The 18,565-nt window shown below is 42.7% G+C and overlaps 1 long non-coding RNA gene across 1 annotated transcript in view; it reads left to right on the forward strand.

The window, feature by feature from the left end:
* LOC146822327 (uncharacterized) overlaps positions 1-4,354 on the forward strand; it is a 110,346-nt gene extending 105,992 nt beyond the window's left edge. Inside the window, exon 3 of the long non-coding RNA XR_014963258.1 lies at positions 3,778-4,354. This is a non-coding gene — a long non-coding RNA (uncharacterized LOC146822327). The remainder of the gene's footprint in view (positions 1-3,777) is intronic.
* The last annotated feature ends 14,211 nt before the right edge of the window (positions 4,355-18,565 follow it).

Consider the following 18,565-nt stretch of genomic DNA (forward strand, 5'->3'; position numbering starts at 1 on the left):
CGATGTCTTGCCTCTAGTCCTGATGACCATTAGGTCTACTCCAGACAGAACAACAGGTTTGAGTCCACATGAAATTATCATGGGACGTTCTATGGGACATGCATTTGTACCAGTCAACAAGCTGATGACTATAACTGATTACATGATTTTGGATTACTGTAAGGGCCTGGCTGACGCAGTTCATTCTGTGTTTCACCAGGTTGGAGAAGACGCCACCACACTTGAAAAGAAACCAGCCCATGATCTGAGCCCAGGGGACTGGTTAAGGATAAAAGTCCACAGAAGAAGGAATTGCCTGGTTCCAAGGTGGGGAAGGCCAAGACAAGTCATTCTGACCACAACAACTGCCGTGAAGTGTGCCGGAGTGAAAAATTGGATACATGCAAGTCACACACTGAGAGTTCCAAATCCAAGAGACGGCACTGGAAAATAATACTTTGAAGAATCAGATTCAAGTGATGATGCATACAGTGAGGCAGTAAGAAGAAAAAAGAATCCTGAAAGTGGGGAAGGTGAGTCAAGAGAAATCTTCATCCCACCAGAAGAAGTTCTAAAAAGAACATTGCAAACTCCTGAGACAAGTCTAGAGTCTGAAGAAGGGCCTGAAGTTCCAACTGACAGTGACGAACACAAAAAGAAAGAAAGAAAAGAAAAGAACATTCCAACAGAGGTAACACCTGAATCAAATGAGATAATTGGACAAGTTCCACCTGAGATAATTCTTGAAGAAGAAGGGACAGAAAAAGAAAGAGAGGGACAGATTGCGGAAAAACCCCGAGGAGGTGTAGGGAACATCAACAACAAGCTAGGTGAAGGGACAAGTAGACAGCAAGAAGATTGCGTGTCGGAGACCCGAGGAGGGACAGAAGTAGGGAAATCTCAATTGGTGGAAAAAGAGACTGTTGGAAGAAAAGAAGCAGCTGGAAAAGAGAAAACTGTTGATGAACAAGAAGCAACTGAGACAGAATCTGATGAAAGTGAAAATGAGATACATGGAGGACGAGTTCTGAGAAAGAGAACTTGGTTTGCAGAAAGAAACAATAAAGAAGGAAGACAAAAGAGAAATGCTAAAGGAGATCTTTGGCCCAACAAGATAAAGAGACTGAGATATCGATTGACACGAGTTAACTCCTCGAAAGCTGAACAAGTGAACGAAGTGACAAGTCAAAATCCAACAAAGGAAGAGGAAACCAAGATACCTGAAGGAACTAAAAGAATCAGAAAACCAAACCAGAAGTATAAGTCACCAGAAAGGACGTATGTGGCACTGCCTGAACAAGGAGAAGATGCAGACAGTCAAGGGAGTCCAGAGGAGGCTTTACTGAAAGTGGTTGCTGAAGAAGAAGCTGTGGGAATCCTGAGAGTTATCTTGTCCGACATTGGAGAAGAGACGGATGTTCAGGACCTAATACAGTTCGGTGATGATGAGGAAACAGTGAAAAGTGATGAAAATCCAAATTGAGTAGATCCAAAGAAGAAAGTGAAGGAGTAAATTGAGAACTAATAGATTGTAATAATCCGGTGGGTACTTGCTGCCCTGAAAAAGTTCGGTAGTGGGGTAGAAGAGGCTAAGTCAAAAGACACGGTCAAATTAACAAGATGGCTAACACTGAGAATAATAAAAGTAGATATACCTTCTTGAAAAGATGGTGCAAGATGTGCTGCTGCTGTACAGGATTGTTAATGCTGCTTTGGAGCGTGCTTGCTCTACTGATCTCTTTTACAGTAACAATAGACACTTTAGAAGGACATACTGAGAACAGGACTAACATAGGGAAGAGTACACAGAAGATAGTTCCAACTGGAACTAGCAATGTACATATACATAAAGATAGGTCAATTAATAATTTTACTAGCAATGTGTTTTCAAAATTGCTGTATGAATACGTAAAGACAATGGATGTAAGGGATTGCTACGTCTGTATGCAATTACCTGCCTCTGTTTCGGAAGGAGTGACTTATCATCATCTTCCGGCTACGTATGGAATTTCATGTAGTGTGTTGATTAGTATATTCTATCAATTAGGGAAATTAGATTATAATGTGTCTAATGTAGATAATATTCTTGGGCAATTGCCTATGAACAAAGAATTAAATCCTGCAAAAGAAGCTAACACTTTAGGTGAGATTTTTATAGAAACTAAAGAATTAACATCAGAATATGTTTTTAGGAACAATTTAACTTGCAGTTTGAAAGGAGAAGAGAAGAATTTTTTAGACATGGTTGAGAGAAGAAGATTGAACATGCACAAGAAAGCAGAAGGGCATAAAATGAGTGAGACAATGTGGGACATTGAGAAAGAAAAAGAATTGAAAGATGGAGCCAGTCCAACTATGGCAATAGATGCACCACAGAAAGGCAAATTATTCATTACCAGAAAGAGATCCCAGTATGATTATTATTTCATAGGTACTAGTGAGTGCCATGATACATACTTTATTGCAACCGGATGGGGATTTAGATGAGGAGAAGATCCAGTTTTTCCGGGAGTGTATTATATTTGTGGGAACAAGGCTTATTACCGTTTGCCTGACCATTGGTTTGGTACATGTTATGTTGGCCTGGTCTTTCCAAAGATTTTTCACATGGATAGAGTAGACCATGTTGAATAAACTAATCCATTAACACGCTATAGAAGAGAAACATGGACAGTAATTGTAGGAGATATTTTTGGAGCTTTAATTCCAGCAGTGGGAATTTCATTGAATGCATTTGGCATTCGGAAGCTGTCAACAGTGGTAGATCGCTTGTCAACAAGCACCGCTGGAGGCTTTCTTTTGGTAAATACTGAAATGGTTGCTTTGCATGCTATGGCGATGCAAAATCGACTTGCCCTTGACATTCTTTTGGCAAAAGAGGGTGGAGTCTGTGGAATGCTGAAAGTTCAACATTGTTGCACTTACATTCCTGACGAAAGCAAAGATCTAAAAGTCTATATCAAAAATATTACTGATTTACATGAAGAATTAGTACCACTGGAAGCTGAAAGTATCTGGACTAAAATGGCTAATAAGATGATTGCTATTAAGAACTTTGTAGCTAAAATAGGTAGTACCATTTTTGGTAAGGTATTATTTCCATTAACATGTGTAATTGTTGCATTATTGATTCTTAGACTAGGGTGTATGTGTTGTAGATATAGAAGAAATAAGAAGAAAATTATAAAGCAAGAAAATGTTAAAAAGAGACAAAAGAAACCAGAAAGAGATCTACAAGAAATAGAATTAGAAGAACTAAGAGAAAGCATGTATATAGAAACTAAAAAGAAAGATGAGATGGGAACAAGGGTTTAAAGACAAACAAGAAGACATTTTGAATTTCTTCAAAAAGGGGAAACTAAATTGAGTTTTGGGGTTTTGATTTTAGTGGTGATAAGATATCACCAAAGGGGGGATTGATGGAGTAGGGTTTTTACTTGAAAACCATATACCTGTTTCATTTTCGCATGTTATAATTAAAAGTACTACTGATTAATTAATAACTATTAAAGATGTGTCGTGTCTAGTCTAATCAACCTTATTAACAGAAGAATTACACGTGGGAATGCTATTGCATGGCTAAAAATAATAAGTGAACTAAGTTGGTGAGCAAACTGACAGAAATAGATGTTGCTTATGTGATGTTATTGTGTTTTGCGCTTATAATTAATATGCATTAATGGCTTATGATGTCGCAAATGGCTAGATAAATACATACACATAAGGGTATTAGTAGGGGAATAACACTGTACAATCATTTCCGTGCAGTAATTATGTTTTGTGTTTTCTTCGCTTAAGTTGACCATTGTGGCCTGCTATAAAATGGCCACCACCCGCAGCCTGCATTCGAGTTGATGGAAATTTTGCAAGGACGCTTCGTGCTGCCTGTGACCTTGCCTTTTGGATGGACTGAAAAGCCATGACCATGACGACAAATCTAGGATGGATGCCAAAAGCCCCTGAACATGAAGATTTGATACAAATCCGAATACTGACTTTATGAACTTGTCATGATCCCAGGAATGGGATACAATTTATTCAAAAGAGACATCCGTAGAAGTAACAAATTAGTTATGGAATCTTTATTTCTATTCATTATTTGAGACGATCAATACGTGTGAACTTTTACCCATGTAACAAGACGACATTATTTCCGCTGTTCATCCGTTTTAAATAATATGATTGTAACATTTGGAATGTAACTTTTAGTATAAATATTAGTAGACTAGAGAGGTCTAGTGCCACTTCTTCCCGAACTGATGATCAGAGGTCCCGATGCTGACGGAGAGGACGGTGACTCTACATGACGGCTAGAAATTCTTTTGCTGAGGACCGGTTCTGACTTAGAAAACGACTTTTAGACAGAATAGGTAAATATGAGAGAAATGAACTTGCATTTAATTGGCTTTTCATACAATATTAGATAAACATATTTTCTGTTTGAATAACTGTGTCGGGTGGTTATTTTATTGTCATGTTTTATTGAATATAAAGAATATTATGATGTTGGTTTTCACTAGATTTAAAAGCAACTAGTTGATGCCATTGACCTCAAGGTATATGCAGATTGGTTAGGTACGGGAAAGGGTTTTCCCACGTACATGGCACGGATAGAGTGGTAGGATTGAATGTTGGTGTAATGGGCCCCACCAGCGTGTGATGTGTGTGTGCGCGTGTGACTGCGAGATCACTCCGTCCGTGGAAGTAGAGGGGATTCGGAAGCTCCGATCTGCACCACATGCACCGCTGGGCGGCGAGAGGGGCTGGGGTGCAGCTGCCTGGGTGTGCAGGGGCGGGCAGGCGATGATGTCTTGTGCAATTGTATGTACTCTGCCATTCATGTATCTGGACTCTGTTTCAGATGACGGATCTGTTGCAGATGTGGGACCTGGTGAACTGCACTACATACCGGCACGTGGTTGGAGTCACACCGGCGTCAGCAGGTGAGCAGTGAGGCCTGGGTGCGAAGTGTTGGCACTCTCTCTCCCTGTCCCTCTCTTCTTTTCTCTATCTCTCTCTCTCCCTCTCTGTACGTCTATCTCTCTCTCTCCCTCTCTGTACGTCTATCTCTCTAGCCCTCTCTGTATGTCTATCTCTCTCTCTCACTCTCTGTACGTCTATTTCTCTCTTTCTCTCTCTCTATATCTCCCTCTCCTTCGCTCTCTCTCTGTCCTTTGATGTGCACAAGACACACCTTCTCATCATGATTTTTGTCTTGCAGGCTGCGACCTACAGATTGTCCCGAGGGGAGCCGCCATATGTCTTCATTTCTGTTCTGTGTTTATTTGAATGTGTGATACTCATTTTTGTGACGACACATGCATGTCACCAAATGTGATTGTGCTACATCAGGCGGATTATTTGGTACATGATTCCGTGTAGTTGATGTGGCATGTCTTTGACCGGGGGGGAGGCGGTCCTGGGTGTTGTGGCGGTGGGTGTTGTTGCCCTCTTGGGTGTCTGGGCTGCATGATCAGTGGCTCCATGGCATCTGTTGTCCTTCAGGTGTAGCTCTGGGTTGGGCTCCCTTTTCTGGTGCAGGCTGTGGTCTGACTTTACATCAGGTAAGAGCAGGTGTTAATTTCTTGCTGCTAACGCGCCATATCGCATGTTTTGTGATCTTATCGCTGATCTGGCTGGCCGTTGAGAATGTTGCGGAGTGGTGTTGTCGCTGCTTTTTGCACAGGAATGCCTACTCTGCATCTCATTAGCGATAGTTGCCGGGGTCATTTGTAGCAATGTTTTTTGCGGCTGCTATCGCAGGTAAACTGGTGCTATGGGCTGTTAGTGATGGAGCGGGTAAAATGTTTTCTTTTTATATACCCAATCCATTTATATAAGTTTATATTAAAATGATTAATAATTAATTCTAATAATTAATTGATTGATGTGATGGTACTAAATCAACCTTATTAACCAAGAGAATACACGTGGGAATGCATTTGCATGGCCTAAAATTAATAAGTGAACTAAGTTGTACGCATATTAAAATGATAAGTGTTGCTTAGGCAGTGTTAATGTGATTTGCATTAAATAAACCAGCATTAACGGCTTTGGATGTTGCATATGGCTAGATAAATGCATACACATAAGGGTATTAGCAAGGGAATAACACTGTTTTAATCATTTCTATGTATTAATTACGCTTTTGTGTTTCTTTGCTTAAAGTTGACTATTCTGGCCTACCAAAAGATGGCCGCCGACTGAAACCTAACTAAAGTACATGACTTCATCATTTGAACAATGGAGAAAGGCGCCTGCACTGACTTCGCTCGTGTCCTTTGTGTGACCTGTCAGACCATGCCCATGAAGACTATCCTGGGCGAGGTGCCAATGTCCCTGAACCTGAAGCAAATGTTGCAAATTGCAAATGAACTATCGAACTCAGCCGGTTATCAACGAACTGATACAATTTGTACCTGGGAACAGTTTTCCCATACGACTAATGTGAAACTTCTACCACATGAGAATATTCGAAAATGTTTCCTAAATGTATTGAGATGCATTCGAATTCAGCCAATCAGTGGCCTGGGAATAGAGAAAATGTTACTGTTATATGTAAATTTTAGTATAAATATTAGTAGTCTAGAGAGGGAAGGGGCTGCTACTCTACGCTACACTCTATGCTGCTCTTCGCTAGAGACCACTTTGTGTCGAGCTATTGATGATCAGAGCTCCTTATGCTGACGGAAGAGGACGGAGACTTTAGAACTTTGATGAACTTTCTGGGGACCAGTTCTGACTTAGAAAACGACAATTAGCCAGAATAGGTAAATATGACAAAAGATATTATTGCATTATTAGGATGTAACCTGCATTTAAATTAGAAAAAGAAAATCATTATTTGAATTACTGTGTCGGGTGATTATTTCTTGAAATGTTTATTGATTAATTTGAGAGTTAAAAGCGTCATTAAATCCAATAACAACTAAATGATCCAATTGACCTCCGGATGGAGGAACTGTTAGGGTAATTCAGTAGAAGTGGTTTCCTCTATCCAAGTGAACAGCTGTAGTTTGGGATTTGATATCCCTCTGTAGGCACGGATAGTTTGAGAGAATGAATGTTGTTGTTATGGGCCCCGCCAGCGTGTGATGTGTGTATGTGCGTATGACTGAGAAATCATTGCGTCCGTGGAAGCAGGGGGAGATTTAGTGATCCAAACTGCACCAGTATTTCTGGTAGCAAGATGATGGTTTTTATTGTTTAGGTTTAATGATTTGTGTGTATATATAGCTACTAGTATTTCTGGTAGCTAGAGATGGGTTTTATTGTTTTGGTTTGATGATTTTGGCATGTATATAGCTTATCGATTATTGATTGGTATTGATATATGTACTAACACTATATGTTGAAGTCGTATTGAGTTTTATGTTGTCTGGATGGCTTCTGGGAGGTAGGAACTAGGAAGTCGGGAATTCCTTAGCAGAGCAGAGGTAAGAGCTGCTCTGGGGAAAGACGGAATTGTGGTTGCCCGTAGGTACACGGGAGAAACGTGTGACAATTGAAGTTGCACGGCGCATTGTCTGGGTTCGATTTGGTTGCCATTAGTGAAACTCTCTGTGTGAGAGAAGTGTGAATGATAGCGAAGGGTTACCTGTGAAATTTTGGTCTTAGGTACCAGGAAACCAATTGGCATACCGATAACGCTTATCACTAAAAAGGTAGCAGGTGTTCTCTGAGCTTGTTAGAAGGACAAAGTAGAGGTAAGCGCTGCTTTGTTAACGTGTGTTAAAATTCTGTAGTAGGACAGACTGGTCGCTGTTCTCAGGAAAGACAGAATTCTGTGTGAATGTACTACATTTTCCGTGTGAAAGTGCGTGAATGAAATAGCAATCGGGTTAATTGCGGAACTCTGGTTTTATTTCTCAGGAGCATTGCGTTTCCAACTATGTGTCTTAATTCCGGAGAAAACAGTTAAATGATGCTTGATAGAAGGGTGAAGTAGAGGGATGCACTACTTTGCCAACGGACGTAATGATTCTGTAGTAGGGCAGAGGTAAGCGCTGCTCTCGGGAGAAACAGGATTCTTGTGGGAACGGTCTTTTGCTATTCTGTGGTTAGCGAAGCAGACAATGGAGATGTTTGTACGTTGTAACTAACAAGTATTGTAAAATTGAAAACAAAGTCTACCGAGTAGTTTTGTAAAGGAGGGGTAGACTGGAGACAGGAGTCAGGAGCAGGAGCTGCTGCAGCGACTGCTGACGTCAGGAGGACCGCGCTGGGATTGGACAGCTAGTCAGTGACGTAGACGCTCCAGGATTGGTGCGTTAGTGTGAGTCGCGTAGGGATTGGAGGTTGTGACAGCGACGTAGACGGTCCAGGATTGGTGCGTTAGTGTGAGTCGCGCAGGGATTGGAGATTGTGACAGTGACGTAGACGCACCAGGATTGGTGCGTGAGTGAGAGTCGCGTTGCTATTGGACTAAACATCGTACAGTTGTAGAAAGACTAAAGGGTTCACGAAAGAAAGGAAGATGTATTATCATTCACCTAAGAAAAAGTCTTTGTTTAGCAAATTAAGAAATTGGTTTGTGAAAGACAAAGAGATTGTGACTAGGGAAGGACAGTTACTTCCTCCCGCGAAAACCCCCGCATCCTTTATGGTTGCGAAATATGGGTACCATACTTGCATCTGGTTAGACAATTGGGCAAAGTATACAAAGGAAAACGGAGTTTTAGCGTTTCCAGAAGATGGTTCCTTTAACTTGGCAATATTAAGGAACTTACGGGAGAGGATGATGAGCTTAGATCCGCGACCTAGGCCTACACAGTTTGAGGCGTTGACAGAGTGGGAAGACAAGATTCATGAGCGGGAAAAACAGAGAAATGGCAGTAGGTACCGATATATGTTCGGACGGCCAAACGATCGCGAAACTCATTGTGACCGAATGAGAAGGTGGCGAGACGCAAGTATGACTGAAGGATTGTTTCGAGTGAGAACTGCAGGGGAAAGTGAGGGAAGAAAATGCATAGAAAAGAAAAATAATGTAGAAGCCCGAAGGTACGGAACAAATGACCCAGAAGATGATGTCTTAGATGACATGTTTTACAAAAGTCCACCTCCATACAGGCAGGAATCAGAAACGCCAACTGCAGGTACACCAGTGAGGGAGACTCTGAGAATCATTAAGACAGAAGATGTGACTCCGGAGGTAAAGAGAAGGAATTCTCTTAGGGAACGGGGAAAGGAAAACAGGGTAGAAAGTGAAAATTCCAGGGAACTAGCAAAAACCACATTAGAACTGACAGAGAAAATAAGAGAATTGACGAAAAATCTAGAAGCAGTTACAGTCCCTGTGACCATAGGTCCTGTTATGCCTATTTTTGAGAAGCAGAAAGAAAGTGAGCACGGTCTAACGTCCCGTATGTGAACAATAGACAGGCAGAACAGCCCCTGATGAGAGCAAAAGAGAATTCCTGGAGACACACTATGAGTGAAGGTGAATTACATGTGTCAAATAACTCATTCTATTGTCCTGATACTGTAGAGAGAAGCAGAATGGTAGGAGGATCAATATTAGAACCACAGAGACTGACGGAACCAGGGAATGTAGAAAAATCAGTGGGTATAACTACGGACGAATTGAGCGAATGGCTGAAGGGCTTGCAGGGTAAAGAGAAAGAATCCCATACCATTGATGTGGCAAAATTACGGATGGTGTTAGAAGAATTGATAGTAGGGACCATTCCCACAGAAAAGCTGAAAAATTACCAGGATGAGGAACTATTGCTTTTGTGCAAAAGCGTCACCTGGAGAGCAAAGAATTTACATGACAGACTAGCAGAAATAGCAAGTGAAATGGGAATTGACATGGACAAGGTAAAAGCTTTACAGAAGCCATACCGAGTGGATTTCACAGAAAAAGACATCGAGAATCTGAACACTGCAGGACGAATAGGACAGATTAGGGACATAATCACAGTGCTGAGGAAATGGGGAGATGTGGACAAATGGAAAAGCAGGTGGTATAGGAAGCGGGATGACACCTCAGACAGAACATTTCCAGTGTTTCCTGTGAGAGAAAAGGAGAAGGTGGTGACAGAGTTCCCTATGAGAGAGATTCCAGAAGGGGGATATGTGCATGTCCCATGGACCAGACAGGACATTTTGTCATTTACAAATGACTTCCCTCGATTACGGGAAAAGCCAGTCGAGTGGTACAGACAGGTAGACAGATTTGTTAAATTGTCAAAAGTGCTGTGGATTGATCTGAATAGTCTGTTTGATATAATAGTGCCAGCAGACTTGTGGGCAGAATGCAAGATAGTCATAGATTGGCGAACTAAAGAATACCCCAGAGATCCCAAAACAGGAGCCCCAGACCCAGAGGTAATGAAGAAATATGAACAAGTCATGGTGTTCCTGAAAAACAAAGTGCCTCCCAAAGAAACAGACTGGGTTAAAATAGATCGAACACATCAAGAAGCGAAAGAGTCAGTCCACGCATACTATGAGAGGCTAATATTAGCTTTCAATCAGTTCAGTGGGGATGACAATCTGGGAGAGAAGGACCGGAGTCATTTTGTGTACAGATTTGTGTATGGTCTGCGTCCCGAAATTGGGGACATGATTAAGCAGCACACCGTGGACTGGCAGAGCAAGAAAATAGATGAGATCCTAAGGCATGCTAAATACTTTAGTGATGAGATTGAGGCAAAGCAGCGAAAACTAAAAGAAAAGGCAATGTGGGCTCAAGTGAAAGTCGCAGAGAGACAGGAAGCTCAGCTGGTTGAACAAGCTAATAATCCAGGCATTAAACCAAGATTTGGCCCAGGAAAAGAGAAGGGAAATATAGAAGAAGCTAAAAAGAAGTTTCCATGCCACAATTGCGGAAGATTAGGGCACTGGAAATCCGAGTGTAAATATCCACCAGGTACTAATAATGAAAATCCATCATTGAATCCACAGGTGCAGTGTGAGGGGAGTGGCCCACCGCCACAACAGCAAAAGGCTGTTAATCCACAGATTCAGGTGCCAAAACCGCCCTTACCGCAGAGCCGGAATACCCAGAGATATAGTAAGGAGACGGGATTCTACAATGAAGAACAGGTAAACAAACCGCAACGCGCGAGCGCTGTGTCACAATATTGGCTGCAAAATGACGAGAGTGAGTCAGAAGAGATTTATTGACGGTGCCGAAAAGAGGAAGCAGGGTGCGTACTTGGCGCATCTCTAGAAATAGATCAGACAGGACCATTTGTAGATGGGAAAATTAATGATGAAAGCATTACTTTTCTAGAAGACACTGGAGCTACGCGATCTACTGTCAGATCAGCAGACGTGAAAAATCTTCCACTTTCGGATGAAACAATCCAAGTAGTTGGTGTATCAAATACCCAGATTAGAACGTACCTTACTGAACCGGTAAAGGTCCGAATAGGGAAATTTTTAGACATGCACCGTTTTGTAGTGTGTGACACCAGTCCTGTGAATTTGCTAGGCAGAGATTTGTTGTGCAAAATGAATTGCACCATATTCTGTACACCAGACGGAATAGCCTTCGAAACACCAGATGAGGATGTTCTGTATAAAATGACCATAGCTAACAGAGAGAGTGAGGTTACTGGAACCTATGCCATATTCAATCCAGATGAATTACCCCCAGAATTGAAACAGACGGTGAAGGCAGCAGTCTGGAATTTCACTGGAGAAGATGTGGGCCTGATGAGAAATGTAGACCCAGTGAGAATCGCTGTAAAGGAAGGAGCAGTTTACCCAAACATTCCACAATACAGACTGACACCCGAAATAATTGCAGGAGTAACCCCTTTGATTGAGAAAATGATCCAGCAAGGAGTGTTAAGAGAAATATTGAGCAGTCCATGTAACTCGCCTATAATGGGACTGAAAAAGCCGAGTGGGAAGTTCAGGATTGTGCAAGATTTGAGAAAGATTAACAAGATTGTTGTGTCATGTTGTCCCATTGTTCCAAATCCCTCAGTAATTTTGTATCAGATTCCTCATGATGCAGAATGGTACACAGTAATTGATTTGTGTCACGCTTTCTTTTCCATTCCATTGCATCATGACAGCCAGCCGCTTTTTGCATTTCGGTTTGGAGAGCGTATTTTGGCATGGTGCCGAATCCCACAGGGGTACACAGAGAGCCCCTCCATTTTCAATTAGTTGCTAAAGAAATCTCTGGAAAGTCTTACCATGCCTGAAAATTCAGTTTTGGTCCAATATATTGACGACCTATCAGTGGTGTCAAAGACACGTGAGGCCTGTGAAACAGACACCATAGCTTTGCTGAATCATTTGGCAGATGGAGGACTGAAGGTATCTCCGACAAAATTGCAATACTGTAAAAAAGAAGTACAATATTTGGGTCATACTATCGAAAAAGGGCTGAGAAAAGTAACCATAGACAGGATCAGAATCATTAGAGGAATGAGAGCTCCAATGACCCAAAGAGAGGTGAGAATGTTCCTAGGAATGGTTGGTTACTGTTGTCAGTGGATAAGTAACTTTTGCCTGATTGCCAAACCATTGGTGAAATTGACAAAAAGTGAGGTTAAAGACCCTCTTGAACTGAACAAAGAGGAACTGACAGCATTCAGACAGCTGAAGAACAGTCTTTGTGAAGCCCCAGCTCTGGGGATGCCAGACTATGAGAAAGAGTTTGAACTATACTGTAGTGAGAGAAACGGATGTGCACTCTCAGTGTTAATACAGAAACATGGAAGGCAAAGGAGACCAGTGGGATATTTCTCGTCAATGTTAGACCCAGTAGCAATAGTTCTGCCAGGATGTCTGAAAGCAGTAGCTGCTACATGCCGAAGCCTAGAACAGAGTGAGGGAATCGTGATGGGGTATCCAGTAAGAGTGTTTGTACCGCACAGTGTGGCGATCCTTTTAACAAGGAGTCGAACACAGTTCATGTCACATAGTCGGCTGACTAAGTATGAGAAGGTCATTCTAGGTGCAACCAATGTGAGTCTGGAAAGATGTGTGAATGTGAATCCAGCTACACCTTTGCCTGATGCAGAGAGAGTGGAGGTAAGAGAGGATGTTGATCATGATTGTCTGGATGTGCTTGACTACTGCACGAAACATCGACCTGACATAAGAGATCTGCCATTGCCAGAAAGTGATTATGGTTTTTTTGTGGATGGATCCTGTCTGAGAACAGATGAAGGAGTGTTGAGCGCAGCATATGCAGTATGCACAGTTTCAGCAGTTATAGAAGCATCACTCTTGAAAGGAGTTAAATCGGCTCAAGTAGCACAAATAGTGGCATTGACAAAAGCATGCAAAATTGGGAGGAATGTGAGAGTGACTGTGATGACTGATAGCCAGTATGGCTTTGGAGTTGTCCACGACTTTGGCCAATTGTGGCTACAAAGAGGTTTCCTGACCTCAAGTGGAACTCCCATAAGGAATGCAGAAGTGGTTTGGATTATTGCTTGAGGCAATACAAATGCCCAAAGAACTGGCTGTGGTAAAATGTGCTGCTCATGGTCAAGGAAGTGATTACATCACTACAGGGAATCGCTTTGCGAATGACATGGCTCAGTATTGTGCCCAAAACCAATATTCCATTAATCGGTCAAAGGAAAGGGAAATGTCTTCTTGCTCCTTGATGTTTACTAATGTTGTGGGAACATGGGATGAAGTGAGGCAGTTGCAGGATGAAGCAGGTGATGAAGAAATGAAGCAGTGGGTAAAAGCAGGTTGTGCACCCAGGGAAAAAGATCATGTGTGGGTCTATCGGGATGGAAGACCAGTAATGCCAGATAGCATGATGTCAACCATGGCACGAATGTATCATGACCAAGGACATCTGGGGAGGGATGCCATGATAAGGGCTTTTAAGCAGACCTGGTACAATGCAAAATTCAGGTTGATAGCAGAAAGTCTCTGTCAAAGATGCCTGATATGTCAGCAGTACAATCCTGGAAGGAAAACTGTGGTGAGTCTAGGCACCATAGGCCGGTAGGGAGGACCTTTCACCAGAATGCAAGTAGATTTCATTGAAATGCCCCCTTATAACAAGCTAAGGTATGTTTTGGTGGTAGTCTGTCTGTTCTCTAGGTGGTTGGAAGCATACCCAACCAGAAGAAATGATGGCATCACAGTGGCCAAGCTCTTGTTGAGGGAATTCATCCCAAGGTACGGGTTCCCAATAACCATAGAATCAGACAGAGGAGGACACTTTTACAATGAGATCATGAAACTGATTTGTGAAGCATTGGGTATACAACAAAAAGTGCATTGTGCCTACCGACCAGAGGCTTCTGGTGTGGTCGAGCAAATGAATGGTACCATCAAAAACAGAATAGGGAAAATGTGTATAGCCACAGGAATGAAATGGCCTGATGTCTTGCCTCTAGTTTTGATGAACATTAGGTTTACTCCAGACAGAACTACAGGTTTAAGTCCCCACGAAATCATCATGGGACGCGCCATGAGACACGTGTTTGTACCAGTCAACAAGCTGATGACTATAACTGATGACATGATTTTGGATTACTGTAAAGGCCTGGCTGACGCAGTCCATTCTGTGTTTCACCAGGTTGGAGCGGATGCCAGCACACTTGAAAAGAAACCAGCCCATGATTTGAGCCCAGGGGACTGGGTGAGAATAAAAGTCCACAGAAGAAGAAATTGCTTGGTTCCAAGGTGGGGAAGGCCAAGGCAAGTCATCTTGACCACAACAACTGCTGTGAAGTGTGCTGGATTGAAAAATTGGATACATGCAAGTCACACTTTGAGAGTTCCAAATCCAGCAGATAGCATTGGAAAAGAATATTTCGATGAATCAGAATCAAGTGATGATTCCGCCAATGAGAATATAAAGACAAGAGAAAATCCTGAAAGGGGGGAAAAGGAGCCAAGACTAGTCCAGACTCCAAGAGAAGAATTTCTGAGGAAAAGATTGCAGATTTCAGATGGTTCAGATTCTGGAGGCGAACAAAACGCCAATGGTGAGCACAGAAAGAAGAAAAGAAAAGAATGTCCAGTCAGAAGTAACCTTTACACCAAATGAGAGAGTAGAAGAAGTTCCACCTGAGAAAATATTGGAAGGAGAAGAAGGGACAGTCACAGAGAGAGAGGGACAGATTGCGGAAAAACCCCGAGGAGGTGTAGAGAACTGCAACACCCAGCTAGGTGAAGGGACAAGTAGTCAGCAGGAAAATTGCGTGCCGGAGACCCAAGGAGGGACAGAAGTAGGGCCAACTCAAGAGTTGGAAAAAGAGACTGTTGAAAAAGAAAAACCAAACGAGACAGAATCTGAAGACAGTGAGACTGAAATACCAGAGGGTCGAGTTCTAAGGAAAAGAACTTGGATTGAGGAAAGAAACAGTGATGACGGCAAAACAAGAAGGAATGCTAAAGGAGATCTTTGGCCAAACAAAATTAAGAGACTGAGATATCGATTGACACGAGTCAAACCCTCAGAAGCTGAACAAGTGAATGAAATAACCAGTCAGCACAAAGAAAAAGAGGGAGAGACAGAAGTGTCTGAAGCAAACAAACGATCAAGAAAACCAAACCAGAAGTATAAGTCACCTGAATGGACGTACGTGGCACTGCCTGAACAAGGAGAAGAGGTAGATAGTCAAGGAAATCCAGAGGAGACTTTACTGAGAGTGGTAAAAGAGGAAGAAACAGAGGAAATCCTGAGAGTTATCCTATCCGATATAGGAGAAGAAGCGAAAGATCAGGAAATTCTGTATGTGGATGACGAGAAAGAAGTGAAAAACGACGAGAGGCCAAGCTGAGTAATTTCCAACAGATCCTTGTAGAAATATAAAGGATTGGATAAGAAATTGAAGTATTTGAGTCACCTGATAAGGTCTTAGCTCTTGTAGGAAAGCTACAAGAGGCGGAGTAGAAGAGGCTAAGTCAAAAGACACGGTTAATTTTAACAAGATGGCTAACATAGATGATAACAAGAGTAGATGTACCTTTATGAGAAGATGGTGCAAGACATGTTGTTGTTGTACAGGACTATTAATGCTTCTTTGGAGCGTACTCGCTCTTTTGATCTCTTTCAAAGTAACTTTAGATACACTAGAGGGACATACAGAGAATATGACTAACATAGTGGAAAGTTCACAAAAGGTAGTTCCATTTAGAACAAGCACTGAGCATATGCATAAGGATAGGTCAATAACTGATTTTTCTAGCAATGTCTTTTCAAAATTATTGTATGAATATGTAAAAACAATGGACGTAAGGGATTGCTACGTATGTATGCAATTACCTGCCTCTGTTTCAGAAGGGGTGACTTATCATCACCTCCCAGCAACTTATGGAATAACATGTAGCGATTTAACTAGTATATTTTATCAAGTAGGGAAATTAGAATATAATTTGTCTAATATAGATAATATTCTTGGACAATTGCCCATGAATAATGAATTCAATCCAGCTAAAGCTGCAATGTATTAGGTGAGATTTTTATAGAAACTAAAGAACTAACTTTAGAATATATTTTTAAGAACAATTTAACTTGCAGTTTGAAGGCAGAAGAGAAAACATTTTTGGATATGGTTGAGGAGAGGAGATTGAAAATACACAAGAATGCAGAAGGACATAAAGAAGGGGAAAACATTTGGGAAATAGATGGGAAAAAGGAGACAAAGGGTGATGCTAGACCAACCATAGCTATTGATTCACCGCAGAAAGGCAAATTATGCATTATGAGAGAAAGATCCCAATATGATTATTATTATATAGGGACAAGTGAGTGTCATGATACATATTTTATTGCATCTGGATGGGGATTTAGAGGCGGAGAAGATCCAGTTGTCCCTGGACTGTACTATATTTGTGGGAACAAGGCTTATTACAGGTTGCCCGACCATTGGTATGGCACATGTTATGTTGGCCTGGTCTTTCCAAAGATCTTTCACATGGATAGAGTAGAATATAGTGGACCAAATAACCTACTAATGCGTAGCAGAAGAGAAACCTGGTTAGAAATTGTAGGTGATATTTTTGGAGCCTTGATACCAGCAGTGGGAATATCTTTGAATGCAAATAATATTCGGAAATTGTCAACCATAGTGGATCGCTTGTCAACAAGCACTGCTGGAGGATTTCTTTTGGTAAACACTGAACTGGTTGCCATGCGTGCTATGATTATGCAAAATCCACTTGCCCTTGATATCTTATTGGCAAAAGAGGGTGGAGTCTGTGGAATGCTGAAAGTTCAACATTGTTGCACTTACATTCCTTTCCGCTTTAGTTGGAACCAACTCCTGAGGCGGAAAGCCGGGAGTAACGCTCGTTTTTAAAAATTGTATTTATGACCGCTTTTAAACTGTGTGGTGTTTCACTTGCCCCTGGACACTCCCCCTCCTAACCTGTTCGGTTCTCCCTGCGCACCCGATTAAAGCGCTGCTGCGGGTCGGAGAATCGATTGCCGCCATTCCTGGGGAAGCCCACAGGCCACGCCCACTGCCGTGAGGCCACGCCCCTCTTTACTATACAAGTCGCGCCTCCTCTTCAACGCGTGCTTTAGTTGGAACCAACTCCTGAGGCGGAAAGCCGGGAGTAACGCTCGTTTTTAAAAATTGTATTTGTGACCGCTTTTAACCTGTGTGGTGCTTCACTTGCCCCTGGACACTCCCCCTCCTAACCTGTTCGGTTCTCCCCGCGCACCCGATTAAAGCGCTGCTGCGGGTCGGAGAATCGATTGCCGCCATTCCTGGGAAAGCCCACAGGCCACGCCAACGACCATGAGGCCACGCCTCCCCCTCCCTTAAAACAATGTGCCTCCCCCGGCTGCGCAGCGGACGCGCGCAGCGGGCGCGCCGCCGGCGCACTGAAGGCGCGCCAAAGGCAAGCCCGTCTGCGCCCGTCCGTGGCAGGCCGGGGCTAGGGGCCACCCCCCCAACCCTTTCCCCCCCTTCACTGGGAATAAAGAGGCACTATAGCTTTGATTCTCTTTACCATTTGAGGAACACTGCAACAACTAAATGTTGCCAAGAGTTTCACCCCCTGGAGATCCCTCACCTGTGCCCTCATTGTAAGACAGAGCTGATTAGCCCTCCTCACAAAGATGAATTGCGGGACTGCCACATGTTTCTCTTAAACTGCAGATCCCTACCCAAACACAGTTTGGAAATATCAATGCTGCTGGGCGAGCACATGCTGGACATAGTCTTTTTGACTGAAACGTGGCTCACTCAGGACTCAGAGCCTGACCTGGTACAAGCCCTTATACCAGGCTACCAGATCGCCCGCTTGGACCGCGTCCAGGGGAAAGGCGGGGGGCTTGCTATCATTCATAAAGACATCTATTCCTGTCACTGCACGACAGAGTCCATTGCAGACTGTGAGCGCATGCACTTTGTCATCGAATTCTCCCCTAACAAAAGCTTCACTGGCATTCTCATCTACCGCCCCCCTGGAGCACTCAAACAGTTCCAGACAGTGCTACCTTCTGCTGTGGCCGAACTAATTACTTCACCGGCAAATTTCACACTACTGGGCGACCTCAACATACACTTCGATAACATACAGGACAGCATCGCCACAGAGATGACGGCCAGCTTAGCGGCAGTCGAACTAGAGCAGCTTGTCTCCTCCCCTACGCACATAAAAGGCCACCTATTAGACCCTGTATTCA

The sequence above is a fragment of the Triturus cristatus genome, chromosome 6 (assembly GCF_964204655.1).
Source record: "Triturus cristatus chromosome 6, aTriCri1.1, whole genome shotgun sequence".
In the NCBI taxonomy this organism is placed as follows: domain Eukaryota; kingdom Metazoa; phylum Chordata; class Amphibia; order Caudata; family Salamandridae; genus Triturus; species Triturus cristatus.